Source organism: Marmota flaviventris, chromosome 7, assembly GCF_047511675.1.
Source record: "Marmota flaviventris isolate mMarFla1 chromosome 7, mMarFla1.hap1, whole genome shotgun sequence".
Taxonomy (NCBI): Eukaryota; Metazoa; Chordata; class Mammalia; order Rodentia; family Sciuridae; genus Marmota; species Marmota flaviventris.
Window position 1 is genome coordinate 64,852,913 of NC_092504.1, and position 16,857 is coordinate 64,869,769.

General features: G+C 38.6%; 1 protein-coding gene and 1 pseudogene across 2 annotated transcripts in view; one reads left to right on the forward strand and one right to left on the reverse strand.

Moving 5' to 3' along the window:
* The window catches only part of LOC114096287 (eukaryotic translation initiation factor 5B-like), a 51,724-nt pseudogene extending 36,215 nt beyond the window's left edge, over positions 1-15,509 (reverse strand).
* The window catches only part of Cfap299 (cilia and flagella associated protein 299), a 641,205-nt gene that overhangs the window by 601,652 nt on the left and 22,696 nt on the right, over positions 1-16,857 (forward strand). The window lies entirely within an intron of this gene.

Here is a 16,857-nt window from a genome sequence, read left to right on the forward strand (position 1 = left end):
TATGTTGTGTCTGTGTTTTCATTTATCTCTAAGAATTTTTTAATTTCCTCCTTGATGTCTTCTATAACCCATTGATCATTCAGTAACCTATTGTTCATTCTCCAAGTGATGTATGCTTTTTCCTTCCTTCTTTTATCGTTGATTTTCAGTTTCATTCCATTATGATCAGATAAGATGCATGGTATTATCTCTACTCCTTTATATTGTCTAAGAGTTGCCCTGTGACATAATATATGATCTATTTTTGAGAAGGATCCATGTGCTACTGAGAAAAAAGTGTAACTGCTTGATGTTGGGTGGTATATTCTATATATGTCAATTAAGTCTAGGTTATTAATTGTGTTATTAAGTTCTATAGTTTCCTTATTCAACTTTTGTTTGGAAGATCTGTCCAGTGGCGAGAGAGGTGTGTTGAAGTCTCCCATGATTATTGTATGGTGGTCTATTAGACTCTTGAACTTGAGAAGAGTTTGTTTGACGAACATAGCTGCACCATTGTTTGGGGCATAAATATTTATGATTGTTATGTCTTGTTGGTGTATGGCTCCCTTAAGCAGTATGTAGTGTCCCTCTTTATCCCTTTTGATTAACTTTGGCTTGAAATCTATTTTATTTGATATGAGTATGGACACTCCTGCTTGTTTCCGAAGTCCATATGAGTGATATGATTTTTCCCAACCTTTCACCTTCAGCCTATGTATGTCTTTTCCTATCAAATGCATCTCCTGTAGGCAGCATATTGTTGGGTCTTGTTTTGTGATCCATTCTACTAGCCTGTGTCTCTTAATTGGTGAGTTTAAGCCATTAACATTTAGGGTTATTATTGATATATGGGTTGTTCTTCCACCCATATTTGTTTATTTCTGTTACTAAACATGGTTTGTTTTCCTCTTTGATTATTTCCCCCCCTTTACTGTCCTACCTCCCACTGTTGGTTTTCATTGTTATTTTCCATTTCCTCTTCCTGTAATGTTTTGGCGAGGATGTTTTGAAGAGATGGTTTTCTAGCTGCGAATTCTTTAAACTTTTGTTTATCGTGGAAGGTTTTAATTTCATCTTCCATCCTGAAGCTTAATTTCGCTGGATACACAATTCTTGGTTGGAACCCATTTTCTTTCAGTGTTTGAAATATGTTATTCCAGGATCTTCTAGCTTTCAGAGTCTGTGTTGAAAGATCAGCTGTTATCCTGATTGGCTTACCCCTAAATGTAATCTGCTTCCTTTCTCTTGTAGCTTTTAAAATTCTCTCCTTATTCTGTATGTTGGGCATCTTCATTATAATGTGTCTAGGTGTGGATCTCTTATGATTTTGCACATTCGGCGTCCTGTAGGCTTCTAGGATTTGGGATTCTGTCTCATTCTTCAAGTCTGGGAAGTTTTCTCATATTATTTCATTGAATAGACTTCTCATTCCTTTGGTTTGGAGCTCTGTCCCTTCCTGTATCCCAATGACTCTTAAGTTTGGTCTCTTAATGTTATCCCATATTTCTTGGATGTTCTGCTCATGGTTTCTTAACAGTCTTGCTGAGCTGTCTATGTTCTTTTCAAGTTGAAATACTTTGTCTTCATTGTCTGATGTTCTACCTTCTAAGTGTTCTACTCTGCTGGTAGTATTCTCCATTGAGTTTTTAAGTTGGTTTATTGCTTCCTGCATTTCTAGGATTTCTGTTTGTTTGTTTTTTATAACCTCTATCTCCCTATATAGTTGATCTTTTGCTTCCTGGATTTGTTTATGGAATTCATTGTGGATGTGATCTTTCATTGTCTGATTTTGCTGTCTAATGTCTTCCTTGAGACTCCAGATCATCTGAAGCATGTATATCCTGAATTCTTTATCTGACATTCCATCTGCTGCAGCTATTACCTCTTCTAAAGTTGCGTTGACCTGCATTGCTTGTGGTCCTTTCTTTCCTTGTCTTTTCATACTGCTTGCGTATCTTTCCTGCAGGCGCGGGCGGCGGCTCTGCTCTCTCCTTATTCCAATTGGGGTGTCGTGACTACCACGCCGGCAGGTCACTGGGCCTGTTCTGGGCGCTGGCGGCGGCTCTGTTCTGCCCCTACTCCAATTGGGGTGACGAGTGTACCACGCCGGAAAGCCACCGGGCCTGATCCGCCGGTCGGTTGCAGGTTTGCCTACTCTGCAGGCGCGGGCGGCGGCTCTACTCTGCCCCTACTCCAAATGGGGTGACGTGTCTGTCGTACCGGCAGGCCACTGGGCCTGTCCCGCTGGTCGGTCGCAGATCTGCCCACCTTTCGGGCACGGGTGGTGGCTCTGCTCTGCCCCTACTCCAATTGGGGTGTCGTGACTACCCCGCCTGCAGGTCGCTGGGCCTGTTCCTGGCACGGGCGGCGACTCTGCTCTGCCCCTACTCCAATTAGGGTGGTGTGTGTACCACGCCGGCAGGCTCCTGGGCCTGATCCGCTGGTCTGTCGCAGGTCTGCCTACCTTGCAGGCGCGGGCGGCGGATCTGCCTTGCCCCTCCTACCACACCTGCGGACCCTTGGGCCTGATCTGCAGGTTGGTCACAGGTCTGCTCACCCTGCGGGCACGGGTGGCGGTTCCACTCTGCCCCCACTCCAATTGGGGTCACGTGACCACCACACCAGCAGGGCCTGATCCGGGCGTGGGAGAAGGATCTGCTCTGCCCCTACTCCAGTTGGGGTGACGTGTGTACCACGCTGGCAAGCCACTGGGCCTGACCCGCCAGTCTGTCACAGGTCTGTTTACCTTGCAAGCGCGGGCGGCGGCTCTGCCCTGCCCCTCCTACCACGCCCGTGTACCACTGGGTCACGGGTCTGCCCACCTTGCGGGCGCAGGTGGCGGCTCTGCTCCGCCCCCTCTCCAATTGGGGTCACGCGGACACCACGCTGGCGAGCCGCTGGGCCTGCTCCGGGCGCTGGCGACGGACCGGCTCCTCCCCTCTGGCTCGACGACAAATCCAGGAGACTCGGGTGTCTGTGCCTCACCCCCCCTACCAGGAGACCAACTGTTTCTGTCGCCGCTGGTATTGATGAAGTTTTCTTCTCCGCCGCTTTCTGATGACATCAGATCTCTGCCATGTTGGTATCCTATGCGAATGGCAGCATTTCGTTCCCCTTGCCGGGCAACCAAAGCAACGGGTGAGTCCTGACCGGCCCTCAGCAGGACCCAGACCGAGAAGCAGTTTCCGTGGGCTCCTAGCCCTGGGCCAGGGCAGTTCCGGGAGCCGGAACTCGGCCGCTCCGTGCTCGGTGTATGCTCCGATAAGAGTAGGCTCCAAGAAGCAGCCCCCGCGGGCTCAGTTTCGGGAGCCGGAACTCGGCCGCTTAGTGCTTGGTGTATGCTCTGATAGGAGCAGGGTCCAAGAAGCAGCCTCCGCAGGCTCCCCAGCCCTGGGCCAGGGCGGTTCCGGGAGCCGGAACTCGGCCGCCCCGCGCTCGGTGTTCACTCCGATAAGAGCAGGTTCTAAGAAGCACCCAGGCACTGAGCCCGAGCAATCTGTCTGCAAGCCTCAGGTGAATGGCAGCCTGAAATTACCTGTTCTATGGCTGAATGAGCTGCGGTCAGTCGAAAACAGGGATGGTGACGTCAGCTTTCCAACATGGTGTCCGCTGGCCTCCTCTGTGGTCTGACCAGTGTGGAGAACCAAGATGGACCGCTTCCTTCCCCCGTCTCGAACCCAGAGTTCAGCCCTGAGTACGGTGCTTGCACGGCTGGCAGAAACTGCAGCGCTGTATTCCTGTGTCGCTATCTCCTCGTTTCCCAGCGCGCGCTGCAGACTCTAGCCACTGGGCGATTTGCTGAATAAGCAGTGTTACCCTCCGTTCGACAAACCTCTCGCGTTTGAGTCCCCGTAGCTGATCCTCGTGCGATGGAAATCCTTCCTCCAGGTTCCGGAGCACCCCACTATTGCTGGAAATTCCTAACAAGATAGCCTTTAGCCGTCCTGACTTGTCATACTCCCACACAGTGAAGCAGCACACAGGGGCAATGCACTCCCCTCGCCGCCATCTTCCTAATCCAGGTGAGATATTATTTCTATTATTTCATTTTACAGCATCCCAAAAATCACACAGGATTTTTCTTTTAGTTTCTTCGTGTTTGTTTTCTGACTAGATAATTTTAAATGATCGTCTTTAAGGTTATCTATTCTTCTGTCTGAGTCAACTGTTGTAATTCTGTGCTGAATTTTTCAGTTAAGTAGTTGCAGTCTTCAGCTTCAGCATTTCTTCCCCCTCTTTTCCTTTCTTCCTTTCTTTATTCCTTTGTATCTTGTGGATTGTACCCAGGGCACTTTTTCCTAATCTACATCTCCAGTTCTTTTTACATTTTATTTTGAGGCAACATTTCACTAAGTTGCTGAAGTTCTTGCTAAATTGCCCAGACTGGCCTCAAACTTGCAATCCTCTTGCCTCAACCTCTCGTATTTCTGGGATTAGAGTTATGTTTCACCATACTTGACTGGTTTTATTTTTCCTTATGTTTTCCTCTTTCTTAAGAAGGAAATTTAAATGTTAAATTTTTCATTGTGTTTAATTATTCTTCTTCTGATTTTATTCAGCTGTAAATCTGTGTTTTCTTATAGTTTGCTAGAATTTCTTTACAGTCATTATTTTGAATTATTTTCCAGGCAATTTACAGTTCACAATTGAGGTGGGGGGTGGTCAACCATTTGAGCTTTATTTCTTTTTTCTTTAATGATGCTATGCTTTTTAAATTTGTTATGTTCCCTGAAATTTGGCATTGCTGTTTTTTAATTGAAGTAGTCCTATTTCTCAGTCTCTACTATCATCATTAAAGAATATTATTAGTCATCCCAACTAGAGATTTTAAAGGTCACTCAGTTCTTTTCTACGGGTGCACCCAACCCAGTCTCCTTCTCTCAGAGAGTGAGGTAAATGTATTAAGATTGTATGTTTTCTTTTGATGTGGCTAAATTAGGACAGGTATTGTGTACCTGCCATTTTTCCCCCATAGTAATGCCTTGGGGTGTTCAAGGTTAATTTACCATTTTCTTAAAAAGTTGAACTAGCTACTGATATCCACATGCTGTCTGTGGGTATTTGCTTGACCCCCAGGATATTCTTACACATGCCATCTTGAGGGTACACATAAAATGCTGAGGGCTCAGGTCAGCACATTGAGTGATCCTTAGGTAAGGTTTTCCATGTGGTTTGTGGGTAGCCCTCTTGGTGGAGTTCATAAGCCAGTTAATAAAATCTATGTCTGGTTTTTGAGATCTGCCTGATGATTTCTATGAACCTCAATACTTGTTTTCCTTGCTTCCATACCCAAGCATTCACTCACCCCACTCAATTTAGTCATGCAGATACCCTCAGTGATCTGGAATAGACAGGACTAAAATGAACCTTGTGGGCAAGCCAATCTTTCATTCAGTTCTCACTTTCCCCCAGTGGGAAAAATCATGGATCAAAATAGTCTCTCTTGGGACTCAGCTATGCTACCTTGGGACAGGGATAATGTGGGTGAAATAAAATAGTTCTTTCCTTCTTCAATGTATTTGTCCTCATAATTTTTTTTTCTTGAAAAGAGTATTGGAATCTCTCACCAGAGTCCCAGGTTCCCAAAAAGATACACTGTGTATCCATGGACAACTGTTAAAATTAATGTTTCTGTAGAAGTGTGGGGGTAGACTCTCTTGTTTTACCACCCTGATGATGTATTCACAGCATTTTCACTTTTCTGTAAAATCCTCTGACTTTATAAAAAGCTAGCTTTGAGGATATTTTAATTTATTAAAGTTTTTACAAGTTTCCTTAAAATAGTAATCTCTCTCTATCCTGAAAACTATATCTTTTATCCTGTGCACATTCCTTCTTTTTCTCTCAAGTTAAATATTTTTGTTTTATTTTTATAATTATATGAAAGTCTTAAATACAGTAAATTATGTATAACATTATAATTCTGTGAAATATAATAATACACAGACTTGTATACTATGAAGTATTGGTTCAAGTATATAAAAACCCAAAATATCTCCATTATTAGTGGAGATTGAAATCAAAACTTTCTAATCATTGTAAACTGTAGATTATATTTGTGTGAGAAATTTCTTAGTGATAGCTTTAATTTCAGTGATGTATTTTCTGTGATGTCAAATTTGAAGTTCATGGGTTATTTACTTTTTCTCTATGTTAAACATGCTAGAGATTGCAATTGTGAAATCATTATTATTGTTCCATATTCACCCCTAAGAACTCAGCTTTCCTTTAGCTATATTTTTAGATGCAAATCTTTAAAATCTTTAATAACATTATCCATTTTGTGCTTCCATGACTCTCATAATTATATCATTTTCAACACACATGAAGAAATCTGTTAAGCAAAATTAGAGCACAGAAGTTATTCTGGAGGCAATGGCTTTAGAATTTACCCTCTTGGGCAGTCCAAAGCTCTGCTGCCCTTGATGTCATTAAAACATCTTTCCTAGTGTCAGGAATTATCATATAAAAGAGATGGCAAACAGGTAATTGTTTCCAAGAACATGCATTAAGTCCCCTTATCACTCAATAAACAAGATTTCATGCATAGTTTTCTTATGACATTTTATTTGCAGAAATTGTTTATAAGTACACTTTTATACCTATTCACTATAAAGCCTAATTCCTAAGTGATTTATCATAGAAAATCAATGTAAAATTATTCTCTTATTCCCAAAACCTTAAATTATTTCATCAATGGTTTATCATGCATTGTTATATCTATTATAGGTATAAATGGTATCCAGAGTAGATATTTCCACTACAGGAGTGAAGTTTTTGCAAATTTTTCAAGAAGTAAAAATAAATATGAACTATGTGTGAGACTTAAATCCAACAAATGTGGAAAAACTCAAATCAAAGATGCTTTTATTATCATAGAATTTCATATTGTAAAGAAAGTTTGTTCAACCTTTACAATTTAAACAAGAGAAAAATGAAACCATTACATTAGGATTTCAATATTCTAAGTCCCAGATAGAAGTTCTAGATCATTTCTCTTAGTTTCTTTTTAAAATAATTTTTTTGCTGCTTCTTTATTTTAATCCTATAATAACTAAGAATAATACAATCAATTGGATTAGATAGGCACATATCATTCATTTAGTTGATAAACATTTGTTGTTAATTATTGATATAGGGAGTATAGCAAGGATAATAATAGAAGGTGTGAAAAAAATTAGTTTTTGTTATGTTGAGCCTGAGGTGTCCATGGTTCATGCTGCTAAGTATACTTGAGAAGGTGATATGGATAAGCTGCTCAGTTGAGAAAATGGAGCAGGAGGATGGGGAAGTAAACATAAGGTATATGGATTTAATTGTAGTGCATTAGAAGGAATGTATTAGTTTAGAGAGAATCTGGGTTAGAGAATTTTTTTAATCTTCTCTTTTTCATTCTTGTATTTCCCTTTGTTCTTCTCTAGCCTTTCTTTTCTTTGTTTAGATGGGGTCATTTACATGTTTTCGGGGGGGGGGGGATCAGAATGCTTGATATGAGTGATTATATAAGAGAAAATTTGGATAATGATTTGAAGTAAGAAGCAATATAAATAGTGCACATCTGTAATCCCAGGTATTTGGGAGACTAAGGCAGGAGGATCACAAGTTCAAAGTTGGCCCCAGATACTTAGTGAGACCCTAAGCAACTTAGAAAGATCCTGTTTCACAGTTTAAAAAAAAAAAAAATTTAAAGGGCTGGGGATAGACTCAGTTGTTAAGAATCCCTGGATTCAATCCTAGGTCCCCCAACTCCACAAAAAAAGGAAGCAAGAAGAGAAGAATATTTTTATCTTGGAAAGGAAGAAGGGATCCAAACCTTTGAATTGAGTGGAAGGGTACAAAAGATATTTTTAATATTAAATAAATTTCTTAATAATAGGATGGGATATTGGTCATGTTTCTAGTTAAAGTCCCTTATTTTCTTAAATGTGAAAGAAAAAGTGAAGCCATCTTCTGAGAGAGAGTAAGGAGGAAAATGAAGAAATAAGAGACATGAACAATGTAATGGATGGTAGAGACAGATGACTAGAGAAATATAGACATTTGATCTGCAATGGGTATTTTTCAATGTCTGCATTTTGTGAATCAGGGATAAATAAGATATAAGGAAATGGCTGTAAATTATAGGAGCAAAAGAATGGGCCTAAGAGCCTAGAGTTCCACAAAAGTCAAAACAGTAATGTAGGTAAACTAACAAAGAATAGTAATTATTCTGCCAATGAAAATTAATCATAGAAAACAGATACAAAGAGCATTTGTTTTAGATTCTAAAATATATGTTTGAGATGCTGTTCTAGTAATATTAACTATATGTATTTGAAAATTTTAATTAATCTTTCCAAGCTTCAGTTCCTTTATCTATGTAGAAGGAATAGTAATAAAAGTGAAATGCTCTTATTAAAATTAAATTATTCTACACACATGAAGAAATGCATAGGAATGTTGCATATTAGCTATATCTACTCATATAATTTTCTATTAAGTATTTTTACAGATATTATATCTTGAGAGTCTTAATTTCCATGACTTTTCATTTTCATACCATAAAAGCATACTCAAGAATAGTTCATCTTTAAAAAAAAAAAAAAACTCTGTTCCTTAACTTTTATATCCTTCCCAAGTATTAGGCTAGTTTTCTTATTTTCTTCACAGGCAAGTTTTTAAAAGAACTATTTTTATTTAGTAATCTTTTTTCATCTTCCCTTTAATTCTCTATTACATGAATTTTTCTCCTACCATACTACTGCAACTGATCTCTCTTTAATAAATAATCCTCCAAGTGCCAATTTTGATGGCACTGTTCATATCTCACCTAGTGGATAAATTGTCACTGTTGTATGGCTTCATACATTTCTTCTTCTTTGTTTATTTATTTATTTCCTATTTCTGCAGTGCTGGGATTGAACCAGGATTTCACACTTGTAGAGCCATGAGCTACATCCCCATTCTATCTTCTGTCCTTGATTCTTTCTGATTTCAGATTATTTTATCATTTCATATTATTTCTTTTCACTTTCTTCTGCTGATTCCTTGTCCTTCCATGTAAAGGAAATTTGGTGTTTCCAAATTTCGTCATTTCCAGTGGGTTCTTTGACATGGCAGTCACCTCTTCAAATTTATGTGTGTTAATATATCAGGATCCACTATTTCATTCTAGAAAACACTCTACAGCTTCACAAATTCATCCATTATCTATTTATATAATTAATGTGCATTCATCATCTACAATGTGACAGGCATGAACTAGGAAATCTTGGAAATGAAACAATAAACAACACAAGCCAAGATCCTGATTTCATTTTCATGGATGTTTCACAGGGATTTCAAGTTCAACATATCCCAAATTGAACCATCCGACACCTTTTGCAAATCTCTTCCTTCTCCTGTATTTTATATCCTAGTAAATGATTCCACCTACTCAGGAATCCAAACCATCAATCTTAGAGTAATCCTAGACTCTTGTCCTTACCTCTCACATAACCACTAACACCTTCCATTCCACTGCTTAGTGTCTTTTCAAATCCAGTCCCTCATCTTCATCCATAAGAATACTTCAGGATTACCTCTGCCATTGTAAAGTTTTCTCACTCTCAGAATAATTCTCTGTTGCTTCCAAATTTATCTTTCTAAAACTATATTTTTATCAAATGACTTCATGGCTAACACCTTCTTTGGTGGATCCCTATCTTCTAGGAATAAGTCCAACCATTGTTTCATTTCATACAAAGTCCATGGAGATATGTTTGCCCTCTACAATCATCTTCCCTAAAGTGCCTTCCATGATTCAATTAAACTGAATATTCACATTTTCACAAAAGTGTCATAATATTTTAGTTTCCATGCCTTCTCCCTGCTTATCTTCCTCGCATATTAATTATCAAGACTTACCATAGCTTCACTGTAAAGTCTTCCCAGGCTCTTACTTTGGGTCCAAGCAGTACTTGCTCTTTTATGCTTCCTGAACAAAATTCACATATAATTGAGATATGTCTTCTATCATTTGATATTGAACAAGAACTCTATCTCATTTGTTTTCTACTATCTTTCCCCATCTATTCATAGTTTTTAAGTTTCCCTTTGTTTAACTAAATATTAGACGTGTACAAGGAACAAGATTTTCAGAGGTTGGAATTTAATTGAAAGTATAAATGCTCTATTTAAATATTGTACAAATAATCAATTGAAGGTTGATTAAATTATTCACACTTTAACCCAAGACAAAGATAAATACAAGCATGCAGATGGATACTGAGATGATATATCAGAATAACTGGAGAGAACTCACATTCCCAGGAATTTTCTCTGGATCTCACTTCAAGAAACACTGTGTTGAGTGTTGTATCCCAAGAAAATATTTTATTTCAGAAATATATAATTTCAGACCTAACTGGATTATACTAGGTATTAATTAAATGTTTATTTGATTAAAAATTTCATGAAAACCAAATGTCTGGAGTCATCTCTAATTTCTCCATCTCCCTCACCTTTAACATCTTATCATTCACTCTTTTATCCCCATCCACCAAAAATAAACCAAGAAATATGATTCCAACTATCTAAAGTGCTACCGATTTTTTGATTTCTTATCCCAGATTTTATAGAAATGTCAACTTAAATTGGCTATCTGGAAAAAAAAAGTGTTATGGTTTGGATGTGAGGTGTCCCCTAAAGCTCATGTGTGAGACAATGTAAGAAGGTTTAGAGGAGTAATGATTGAGTTATGAGAGTCTTAACCCAATCAGTGAATTAATTCCCTGATAGGATTTTAACTGAGTGGTAACTGAAGTGGTAGCTTGTGACTAGAGGAGGTGGGACTTTGGTGTATATATTTTGCATCTGGAGAATAGAAACTCTCTCTGCTTTCTGATCACCATGTGAGCTGCTACTCTCTGCCACACTCTTCTGCCATGATGTTCTGCCTCACCTCAAGCCCAGAGAAATGGAACCAGCCTTCTATGGACTAAGACCTCTGAAATTGTGATCCCTCAAATAAACTTTTCCTCCCTTAAAATTGTTTTAGTCAGATATTTCAGCCATAACAGTGAAAAAGCTGACAAAAACAAAAAGTGTCAGGTATAGAGATAAGAATAAAACTGACAGGGTATTGAAAAAAAATTTTTAAATTTTCACCAAAATCCATCAAATGAATAATCAATAAAACTTGAAAATTCACTCAGTATAATTTAATGCCTTATTATTCTTTACCTTAACCTCATACTTTTGATCTTACAATGGTTTTTTATTCTAGTTTATTCCTCAATTCAATATGATATGAAAATTTTAGGAGACTCATTTTGAAAATGAGGACACCACATTTCTATCAATAGTACCACTATTATTATTGATTTACTAGTTTAGTACTTAAGAAACCAGAGGATCAATTGGGGAATAAAATGGTGGGAACTAATGAAAAAGTTTTCTTTCAAAATAAATGCTTATAGGAAAAATGTTTCTTAATTCATCATCTTGAAAATATAATAAATATATACTTTATAATATCAGTAGCTTATTACTCCTAAGAATAATCTAAAATAAATAAATCTTCCAAATTTATTAATTCATTTAACTATGTGTTGATTATTTATTCTGCTAAGTACTATTTTTGACACTGATGTTTCAATATCTTAATAAAAATTCAATTGATTGGTGGATTATATATTTATTCTAAATTTCTTCAGAATAAAATTAGCAGGTAAGACTAGATGAATATTGTTCACAAGGTTCATAATATAAATTATGATGTAATATTAAACATTCTAGAACTCTAGAATAAATTCATCTATTTAGCACTGATATATATATATATATATATATATATATATATATATATATATATATATGGAATACAAAAAACCTAGAAACATGTACTATCATTTTTAAAATAGTCTATATTTAAAGAAGCATCACAAATCATTATATATGGGAGGAATTAGTTGACAATGCAGAAACAATTAATGGTCCACATTTATGTTGTGGCCCTAGAGTATGTATAATTTCCTCTTTTTTTTTCAGGCAACTTAGATGTCATAGTAATTAAACAAGTATCTTCTCAGTGAGCTCAACTCTCATCCTCATTTCAGAATGACTCTAAATTTCTTTTTTAAAATTTTTTAATATTTATTTTTTAGTTTTCGGCGGACACAACATCTTTTGTTTGTATGTGGTGCTGAGGATCGAACCCGGGCCGCAAGCATGCCAGGCCAGCGCGCTACTGCTTGAGCCACATCCCCAGCCCAACTCTAAATTTCTTCCAACCTTGTCATCTCCTTTTCAGATGGCTGGAAGAAGAACAGAAAATGTAAATCTTCAATGGGTCCAGGATAAAAGTGGCAAATATCATTCCTGCTCATGGTCCATCAGCTAAATTTTTATTACTTGGCTACAGGGCAAGGAATACTTGAATTGTATTCTGAAGATCTGGTTATCGGTTTTCATCATTAGTGGATGAAACTTAGGTAGCCACATCAAATAGTATGCGGGAGAAAAACTAGCATGTGTGCTTGACAGAGCAGACTTTGGAGTCCAGCAAAAAAAAGTTAGAATCCAAGTGACACCATTTCCCTATTAATGCAGCATGTATAAAATGTTTAGTTTTATACCTACTCCATGGAATTGGTGACAAGATTAAATGAGGTAGATGATTCAATAGGCTCACAATAGGACCCAGCACATGGTAATTGCTAAATAATTACTAGTTGGCTTTATTAAATACAAATAATTGTTAGTTATTGAGACTGGCACATGAAATGAAGCTTGTTTATCATCCCTGTATAGGACAAGAAAAGCATCAACAAAAAAAATTTCTTCTTCAAAGATGCCATATGCTATACAAATTGATATATATATATGATTTGTGATGCTTCTTTAATTATAGACTGTTTTAAAAATTATAGTATAGGTTTCTAGGCTACCTGTATTCTGTTTATATTAATATCAGTGCTAAATTGATTAACTTTCCCTAGCATTCTAGAATATTTAATATTAGATTTTAATATATGTGTATCTTAAATATAAATGTATATAATATAGATATGCAATATATATGTGTATATATATTATGTTTACATTTATATGTATATTATATAGTATATGTTTATATATAGTATGTATAAAATATATACATACACTATATAACATATATTATATATGTGATATAGTATATGCTTATATACATATAAATGTGTGTATTACACAGCGTATGGTAGTTGTTAAATAATCATTAATTGGCTTTACTAAATAAAAATAATTGTTAGTTATTAAGACTGGCACATGGGCTGGGGTTGTGGTTCAGTGGTAGAGTGCTTGGCTAGCACGTGCGAGGCACTGGGTTCACTCCTCAGCACCACATAAAAATTAATTAATTAATTAAAGGTATTACTACAACTAAAAAATAAATATTTTTTAAAAAAGACTGGCACATGAAATGAAGCCTGTTCCTCATTGTTCTAGCCAGATCTTTCAGTCACAACAGTGAAAAAGCTGACAAAAACAAAAAGTGACAGGTATAGAGATAGGAATAAAACTGACAAGGTATTTAAAAAAAAGAAAACAACTTTTGTTTAAAATTAAAGAATATGTATTAAATGTATATATTTATATGTATGCAATGTGTATAAAAATGTATAAATGTTTATATTTGTATATAATTTGTATATATGTGTATATATACAAATACATTTATGTTTATATTTATATATATATATATATATATATATATATATATATACATTTGTATAAGTGTATATACATATGTGTGTGTGTGTGTGTGTGTGTGTGTATACACATCCTTGCTTTCTTACACATATATGGAGAGAGCAATTTTTATTAAAATCCAACTGGATTTCCATAAGGCTTTCAATCCAAGAGCTGAGCAACAAGATAGAAACGTATGATATAAACCATGCCACTTGAGCTATGACTAAAGCATTTTGCTGGAATTATCCATATTTACATATCTTGTAAACAATTACCTAGACATATATATCAAGTTGAAAATCACACCATGTCCCCTCTTCCAATTTAACAATCTCCTAACTGAACAGTTATTAAAATAGCAGACAAACTATCTTCTTTCTTATTTATTAAATTGAATTAGAAAACCCACCTTGAATAGATGCAGAGTCAAATTAGCTAAGAATTCTTTCACCACTGATTTGAATTCACCATGAGAACCACAGGACCTTCAGCTCCTTTTCTCCAATGCTCATCCTTGCTTTCTTACAGAGGACTGACTAATCAGAAAGAGATGGTTGGAAAAGCAATTTTTCTTATTGGTGCCATAGAAAGGATAGTGGGGAAAGGGAGCAAATAGTTCTTACTCTAATCCCCCATGCCAGTGACTTAAATATATGATTTATATAATCATGTGAATATTGAAAAATATGATGGTAAACATATTACATTTTCATGTAATAACACAAAAGTGTTAATATTGATGCTTCAAAAAAAATATAATTCAAAGTGAGTCTAATCAATGAAATCCTTTCTTTTAAAAGGTGAAAAAGAAGTAATAGAGGGTAAATCAACTCAGAAACAGGATCAGGTAAAACTGATTAAAAATAAATGTGACAAATATCTGAGAGGTAGATTGGTCTATAAGGTATACATGGGTTATCTCTGTGACTGTTATTTTAAATCAATATAGTATTAGAAATGTTACTTATCAAAACTTTTTCTATTATTCATATTATAAGAATATATTAACTTGCTAAGGAAGATGGCGGCGAAGGGAGTGCATCAGCCCCGTGTACCGCGTCACTGTGCGGGAGAATGACGAGTTAGAATGGCTAAAAGCTATCTTGTTAGGAATTTCCAGCAAAATTGGGGTGCTCCAAAACCTAGAGGAAGGATTTCCATTGCACGAGGATCAGCTATGGGGGCTCAAACGTGAGAGATTTGTCCGCACGGAGGGTCACGCTGCTTATTCAGCAAATCGCCCCGCGGCTAGAGTCTGCAGCGCGCGCTGGGAAACGACGAGATAGCAACACAAAGATACAGTGCTGCGGATTCTGCGGGCTTCTGCCAGCTGTGCAATCACTGTGCTCAGGGCTGAATTCTGGGTTTGAGACAGGGGAAGGAAGCGGTCCAATTCGATTCTCCACACCGGTCAGACCACAGAGGAAGCCAGCGGCCACCATCTTGGAGAGCTGACGTCACCATCCGTGTTTTCTACTGATCGCAGCTCATTCAGCCATAGAACAGGTAATTTCAGGCTGTCATTCGCCTGCGGCTACAAATTATTCAGGCTCAGTGCTAAAGAACCCGCGGAAACTGCTTCTTGGAGCCTGCTCCTATCAGAACATACACCGAGCCCGGAGTGGCCGAATTCCGGCTCCCGGAACTGCTCTGGCCCAGGGCTAAAGAACCCGCGGAAACTGCTTATCCGTCCGGGTCCTGCTGAATACTGTGGAGGTAAATACCAACTGAGCCTTCATAGGCAGTGGCAACAGGATTGAGACGGGGCTTGTGAGGGCCGGTCAGGACTCACCCGTTGCTTTGGTCACCAGGCAAAGGGAGCGAAATGCTGCCATTCGCATGGGATACCAACATGGCAGAGATCTGATGTCATCAGAAAGCGGCGGAGGAGAGAACTTCATCGATACCAGCGGCGACAGAAACAGTTGGTCTCCTGGTAAAGAAAGTGAGTCACAAACACCCGAGTCTCTCTCATTTTGTCATCAAGCCAGAGGGGCAGAGCAGAGCCGCCGCCCACGCCCGGAACAGGCCCAGCGGCCCGCTGGCACGGTAGTCACGTCACCCCAATTGGAGTAGGGGCAGTGCAGAGCCTTCGCCTGCGCCCAGAACAGGCCCAGCGGCCCGCAGGGGCGGTAGTCACGTCAACCCCAATTGGAGTAGGGGCAGAGCAGAGCCGCCGCCCGTGCACGCAAGGTAGGCAGACCTGCAACTGACCGGCGGATTAGGCCCAGTGGCCAGCCGGCGTGGTAGACATGTCACCCCAATTGGAGTAGGGGCAGAGCAGAGCCTTCGCCCATGCCCGGAACAGGCCCAGCGGCCTGCCGGAGTGGTAGTCACGTCACCCCAATTGGAGTAGGGACAGAGCAGAGCCGCCACCCACGCCCGCAAGGTAGGCAGACCTGCAACTGACCGGCGGAACAGGCCCAGCGGCCCACCGGCGTGGTAGTCACGTCACCCCAACTGGAGTAGGGGCAGAGCAGAGCCGCCTTCCGCACCCGGAACAGGCCCAGTGACCCGCCGGCGAGGTAGACACGTCACCCCAATTGGAGGAGGAGCACAGGCGCTGCCCGCCCCTGCAAACAAGACTTTTCAACTATACAAGAGCAATATAAATATATAGGGGGAAAATTTAAAAAACACAACAGTTTCACCAAGCAGAAAGAAACGCAAGCAGTATGAAAAGACAAGGAAAGAAAGGACCACAAGCAATGCAGGTCAACTCAACTTTAGAAGAGGTAATAGCTGCAGCAGATGGAATGTCAGATAAAGAATTCAGGATATACATGCTTCAGATGATCTGGAGTCTCAAGGAAGACATTAGACAGCAAAATCAGACAATGAAAGATCACATCCACAATGAATTCCATAAACAAATCCAGGAAGCAAAAGATCAACTATATAGGGAGATAGAGGTTATAAAAAACAAACAAACAAAAATCCTAGAAATGCAGGAAGCAATAAACCAACTTAAAAACTCAATGGAGAATACTACCAGCAGAGTAGAACACTTAGAAGGTAGAACATCAGACAATGAAGACAAAGTATTTCAACTTGAAAAGAACATAGACAGCTCAGCAAGACTGTTAAGAAACCATGAGCAGAACATCCAAGAAATATGGGATAACATTAAGAGACCAAACTTAAGAGTCATTGGGATACAGGAAGGGACAGAGCTCCAAACCA